We start from the raw sequence: 6,787 nt of genomic DNA, 5'->3' as shown, positions 1-6,787 counted from the left end.
TTGCCGTCGAAGCTGCGGCGTTAGTGCTCGCGATAACCTTGCGAACCTGCGCGCGGGAAAGAATGAAGCCATCCATCACAACACTGCTCGCCGCTTTTCGCCAGCTTTCTTTTCCGCCTTGGTGAGACCGGCTTGAATGGAGCAGGATTCTACGAAAACAACAACAACAACAAATGCCACGAAGATGACGGCGATGACGTCAACGCTGACATTATGCGGGCGGTCAGCGAGATGTTCTCGTGGCGAGTCAAATCAAATCCGTACAGCCACCGCGGAGCGTACGCCCCGTAGTAAATATACGAGAGACCCCAGCGAGGTTCGACAAATAAAAATAAGTCCAAGGGTATGCGGGCACTTATCTACTGCGGATTTTCGAGAAATAACGAGCGAGTCGACCGCGCGGTTCGCGGGGGCACTGCATCGAGAACGAATCGGGTAGAATAAGCAAGAAAATATGTCGGTAATAACGGACGGAGATGCCGATGCAACGGCGATGAGCCGACTTTGTTTTTGAGAACTGGTTTTCTTTTATGGCCGGAAACCGCGGCGACGGGAAGGTGGGCGCGCATCAATTTCACGCTGCTGCTGCTGCCGCTGTAGCCGCTGCCGCGGCAGCTGACCTTTTTTCACTGGCGTTCGTTTTTTCCCACGATTTTCGAGACCATCCGCGCTTGCGCGCGTGCGGAGGCTTCCGGACCGGGGCAACGGTGAATTCAAAGCATTCAGAAGCCCGGTTTCACAAGCTGCTAGCTGTGACGACGTGGATCCCACCAGGCCTGTTTAACCGACGTAGCTGACCAGCATTCCACTCTGACACGATTCGCGCAGGTCGAAAGGCGCTTGGAAAGAAAGAGAAAGGAAGATAAAGAAAGGAAAAAAAAAAGAAAGAGTGAAGAAAGGGACAAACAAAAAGATATCGAAAGACAGGTAGTAGGGAACCAAGACAGAAGGAAAGATAGCAGATAAGATAGAAGGTGAAATAATGAAAGAAGGACAGAAAGAAATAAAATAAAAAGTGAAGAAAGAGGGTATGAAATAAAAGGAGGAAGACAGAAAGCAAGTAAAACAAAGGAATATAGGGGAAAAGCGGAAGCAACAAAGACAGAAAAAATAAAGGCAAAGAAAAGTGAAAGGGAGGGAAAGAAGAAGGAAAGCAAAAAGGAAGGAAGGAAGGAAGGAAGGAAGGAAGGAAGGAAGGAAGGAAGGAAGGAAGGAAGGAAGGAAGGAAGGAAGGAAGAAAGGAAGAAAGGAAGAAAGGAAGAAAGGAAGAAAGGAAGAAAGGAAGAAAGGAAGAAAGGAAGAAAAGAAGAAAGGAAAGGAAAGGAAAGGAAAGGAAAGGAAAGGAAAGGAAAGGAAAGGAAAGGAAAGGAAAGGAAAGGAAAGGAAAGGAAAGGAAAGGAAAGGAAAGGAAAGGAAAGGAAAGGAAACGAAACGAAACGAAAGGAAAAGAAAAAAGTGCAGAGCACACTTTAAGCTCCACCTTAAGTGTATGACGTGATGCGTAGTGGGTTAGGCTTTCCCTTTACTCGTACCCTTAACTATTTCCCTTAAGGACCACCGGTTATTTTGTCTTCGCATTACATGCCCTGCACAAGTCCATTTCTTCCTATTGATTTCGTCTAGGATGTCATTAACCCGCGTTTGTTCTCTCACCCACTCCTCCCGCCTTCGGTCTCTTGACGTTACACCTATCATTCTTCTTTCCATGGCTCGCTGCGTTGTCCCTAACTTAAGCTGAACCCTTTTCGTTAGCCTCCACGTTTCTGCCCCGTAGGTAAGTACCGGTAAGATGCAGCTGTTGTATACTTTTCTCTTCATTCATTCATGATCATTCGCTGTGTCTGCAGTTAACACAAAAGTAAGACACATGCGGTAACCATTCAATCAATCATGCTGCATTAAGGGGCACTGTGAGGAGGTGTCACTTAGCGGAGACAGCCACTATATTTTGGTGCGGTTTCAGTGGCTTTGCCGCAGTATCTCTGCACCCAGTGCACGCACGCTATTAGCAGGTATTTAGTTGTAGCAGCGTGTGCATTCATGACCCGCCGCGGTGGCTCAGTGGTTAGGGCGCTCGACTACTGATCCGGAGTTCCCGGGTTCGAACCCGGCCGCGGCGGCTGCGTTTTTATGGAGGAAAAACGCTAAGGCGCCCGTGTGCTGTGCGGTGTCAGTGCACGTTAAAGATCCCCAGGTGGTCGAAATTATTCCGGAGCCCTCCACTACGGCACCTCATTCTTCCTTTCTTCTTTCACTCCCTCCCTTATCTCTTCCTTACGGCGCGGTTCAGGTGTCCAACGATATATGAGACAGATACTGCGCCATTTCCTTTCTCCAAAATCCAATTATTATTATTATGTACACGAAGCACTCTAACGAATGGATAGCACAAATTAATTTTACTTCTGCGTGCAAAAATGAATCAACCGCACATGATAGAACACTTTCTGGTGCCCACAAACATGGAACGGAAGATTTAGTATTCTGACGTAACTACGAAATCACTCAAGTGTTCGCCACGATTGCCATGCCTATGCTTGCTGCTAGTGGCACTTCCAGAAACTACACCATTATTGGTAGAATATTGTCTAGTGCCATAGGAATTTGAAGAAGAGAAAAGAAAAACGACTCCGACAGGTCTCATCTGAGAATCAAAGCGAAGTTTTAGTATCCACATAGCTTTTCACGACCATGAGTTTATCACGGTCATGATGCGATTATCACTCCGCCATTAATTTATTTCACGTGGTTACAGGTCGAAGGAGGGACGCTGGGGTCGATTTTATTGACCGAAAGTATCTTGCGCAATGCGTACTGCTTCGATTAAGGCGACGCACTTCCCAAATATAAAAAATGAATGGCGCAAGAGCTTTGCAACAAACCTTCAACTTTAACGACCTCGCAGTGGCGCCGCAGGTTTTTCGTTATTACTGGCCTAATACCAGCAGTCGGCACTTATTAATGATCGCGGCCCAAGTCGTGCTACTTGCAGTGAAAGAGGTGAGCAGCGCCCGCTAGTCGTACACGCAGTAGCCCTTGTCACTCTCCCCCCTCGTTCTATCCCGTTTCGCAAGGCAAGGACCAAACTGAAATCGTGCACCATCGACGTTCGCTTCGAACGGGTCGCCTCGGGTCGGGAGTAATTGCGCCCGTCGTCTTTTCCGGCCGTCCTTAGCGGGGATTTAGGCGTCTCAGCACGCGCCCGGCGAAGGCGACCAGTCACGAGCGCGCTTTCACGCACAGCGCGCAAAGACCCGGTCGCTTTAGCTCGGCGCGCATAACTCGGCATGAAAGGCCGCAACATTGCTGAAGGAACGAGGGACAACTCGAACGCGAAGCGGGAACATGCGGGCGAACCTGCATCTGCTCATTGCCAGAAGATACGGGACAAATACCGAACACTTTCTCCGCACCCTGGGACGGAGGGGCGGCAGCTATGGCTGTGTATTACCTCCTCCCCCACTCCTGACCACCTAACCCACCAGAGTGCCCACTCATTGAACGCCACAGCCTTGAACTGCGACATACCTTGACGCCGGCGACGTTGGCGATGGACGCCATAACCTCCGGATTATGTTCCTCATACACCTCTTGGTTTAAAATAGTTGTTCATCGCGTGCGAAGATGCGATGATGCGACCGTGTGGTAAAACGGAAACGCAGATACAATTCCTTACACTTCTAGACGAATATGTGCTATGGGCGTGCACTGGATCAGAATCAGGATTATTCACACGAGCGCTACTGATATCGAGAAGGTTATGCAGGAGGAGGCTCCCTTTGTTCGCCGACTAAACTGGGACTTTCTGATTAAGTAACAATAAACATATGTAGACGGTTTCTCGCCGCATACGTAGGACATAAGAATGAAAAAAGCATAAAAGGTAATGCTCAAATCATATGTCAGGCATGCAGTAAGACGCTTGTTTAGGTAGGAGGTATCTTTCGCATATTGTAGTGAAAGATCTAAAAAACACAAAATAAAATCAAGCATAAAAAATTTGTATGGATCACAACAGGCAGTATATTCCGCGCCCCACACCCTTCCGACAACACGTTCACGAACGCGCGGTAATGTTGGGATTTCTGTTATGACGCGAAAGGCCATGTCGAGATAACGATAAGCAACTTGGAAAATGTCTACTTAATATCCCTTCTCCTCTTTCCGTCTCCGTTTTAATCTCCTACTCGACGTCATATAAACTACTTAGTAATGAACACATGAGTAGTGCTTCCAATTAGATTCACTCACTCGCACTAAAGTGTGCAATAATTGTTATCCAGGATGTAAAAAACGGCCGTGGCTTAGCTTGGTTAAGCCTGGTGATTGCGAAGCAATAGTGTCCGGAGCTCGCTGATGCTTCCTCTTTGCATTCTGCCGAGCTGCCTTGTCACATGTATTCCTCGTCGTAGCGCTCGCCTCCGCTTGCTTCGCCAGCTGTCGCATGCCTGATAACATGTCGGAGGATTGAAAAAACGGCCGTGGCTTAGCTTGGTTAAGCCTGGTGATTGCGAAGCTTCTCGTTCTTCTTCCGTCTCCGTAGCTCGCTGATGCTTCCTCTTTGCATTCTGCCGAGCTGCCTTGTTCGTAGGCACCATCGTAACATCTGGCTGTATGACTGCCTTGGCGAGAGGAGCGGAGCTGTTTTATACAGCTGGTGTGACGTCACTCTGACCGTAGCGCCCCTGGTGAGAAGAGCGGGAGTTAGGCCGCCGTTGGTGGCTACCGCCTCGCCTCGCGACGGCGTGAGATGGGGCCCCGTTTTTACACAGCTGGTGTGACGTCACACCGACCGTAGCGCCCCTGGTGAGAGGAGCGGTAGTTAGGCCGCCGTTGGTGGCTACCGCTTCGCCTCGCGACGGCGTGAGATGGGTCCCCGTTTTTACACAGCTGGTGTGACGTCACTCTAGGTCACGTGGTGTGACGTCACGCAGCGAGGTCACGCTAAAGGTCAATGGTGCCCACCACCGCCTCGCCACGGAACGGGCTGAAGTGCGACCTAAAGTAGTATTGCTTCTCAATAATAAAAAATAGGTACAGCCTCAAAATAAAGGATATTTATGCCATTAAAAGTGCAGAGCGTTCTGTGACGCGATAGTGTCAAGGCTGCCGTTTTGCAGAAAATAAGGCGTCGTCGGCGGCATTGTGAGCCAAAAGCAGGTCGCCCGCTTGGCCCACCTGCCTCCTAGGTCACGTGACCTTGTCATGTAATTACAACCTGCCCGCGCCTTGGAAGCAAACGCGGTTAATTTATTGATTGGTCGCGAGAGGTTGCTCGCGAAGAGCAGCCTGAGTCTCACAAGCCTCACCGGTGGCTGTGTATGAAACAGCCACCTTGCCAAAATCTGGGCCAAAAGTGGGCTGCGCCACTTTGCCAAAAGTGGCATGAGGACTCCCCGCAATATGAGTGTAAAGTATAGAATGACCAATTCCGCGTGTATGGGCATGTGGGCAGAACCTGGGCGACAGAGAAGGAGCACCTGTTTAGGAGGCACCTGTAATGCTATCGCATTTCACCCTTGTGGGTAGGTTAAGCGTTATGTGATGATGAAAGAAAGAACAGGATGGTGGTGGTGGAAACTTGGGTCCGTGTCTGCGAAGTGACACGCTGAAATGACACATTAACGCTATCGCGTCACACCCTTACAGTGAAGCTTAGCTGCCCACTCAAGATTTTTTTTATTTATACGAATACATGATGAGAAATTGATGCCAAGCAGGGGCGTGGTTACTACTTTTCGGTGAGGGGAACAAAGTCTTGCGAGAACGTGTTAACAACAGTATTGTACTGGATGGCCGGGATACATCAAACCTGGACATTTTGATTTATTGGCTATATCGAACACACTGAATATCCCCTTGAAAATCCTGTATAAAAATACATTTGTCCCTAAATTTCCGAGACTGAGTCCATTAAAAAAATGCGCTTAACATTGAAATCATTTATACACCCCCCTTCGAAATAGTCTCCATTGCAGTCTATACACAGCTTCCAACGCTTCTTGAGGTCTTGGAAACAGTTGGAAAACGCTTCTTTTTGCAGGGCTGTCAGCTCGTTTGTCGTGGCGTCTTAAATGGCGTACACGCTCCCAATCCAGCGACCGTTTAGGGCTCTCTTCACACGAGGAAACAGGAAAAAATCACATGGGGATAGGTCAGGCGAGTATGGCGGATGAAGATGTGCAGTAAGGCTGTGCTTGGCGAGAAATGCAGCACACTGCTCAGAGCAGTGTGCTGCCTTCCGTTATCGTGGAGAAGACTCCATTGTCCAGATGCCCATAAGTCAGGGCGACGGCGTCGCAGTGCATCACGCATGTGTTGGAGCACGTGGATATAAAACTCCTGATTCACCGTCTGCCCTTGTGAGACGAACTCGTGGTGTATGACACCTCTGGCATCGAAAAAAACTATCAGCATCGTCTTTGTTTTGGTCTTCTGTCGCCGCGCCTTTCTCGACGCCGGAGAGCTTGTGGACCGCCATTCGGCGCTCTGCCTCTTTGTTTGAGGATCGTATTGAAAACACCATGTTTCGTCTTCAGCAATGATGCTGTCGACGAATGCAGCATCCTTCTCTGCCTCGGAGAGCAAATCAGTGCTCACTGATGCCCGCGTGTCCTTCTGGTCCTGTGTGAGAGAGTGCGGCACAAGTCTGGCATTCAGCTTTCGTTTCCCCAAGCTCTCGCGAAAAACTTGGGGGCATGTTGTCTAATGTCGAGAGCATCTGATAGCATGCGGGCTGTAATAATGCGGTCTTGCTGTACGATTTCCCTGATCCGAGCCACGTTAT

At 49.2% G+C, this 6,787-nt stretch overlaps 1 non-coding gene across 1 annotated transcript; it reads left to right on the top strand.

Moving 5' to 3' along the window:
* Positions 1-2,047: 2,047 nt before the first annotated feature.
* On the top strand, positions 2,048-2,119 carry TRNAS-ACU (transfer RNA serine (anticodon ACU)). The gene has a single exon. It is a non-coding gene; the product is annotated as a tRNA-Ser (tRNA).
* Positions 2,120-6,787: the final 4,668 nt, after the last annotated feature.

This window comes from Amblyomma americanum, chromosome 7 (genome assembly GCF_052857255.1).
Source record: "Amblyomma americanum isolate KBUSLIRL-KWMA chromosome 7, ASM5285725v1, whole genome shotgun sequence".
In the NCBI taxonomy this organism is placed as follows: domain Eukaryota; kingdom Metazoa; phylum Arthropoda; class Arachnida; order Ixodida; family Ixodidae; genus Amblyomma; species Amblyomma americanum.
This window is presented reverse-complemented; position numbering and strand designations above follow the sequence as displayed.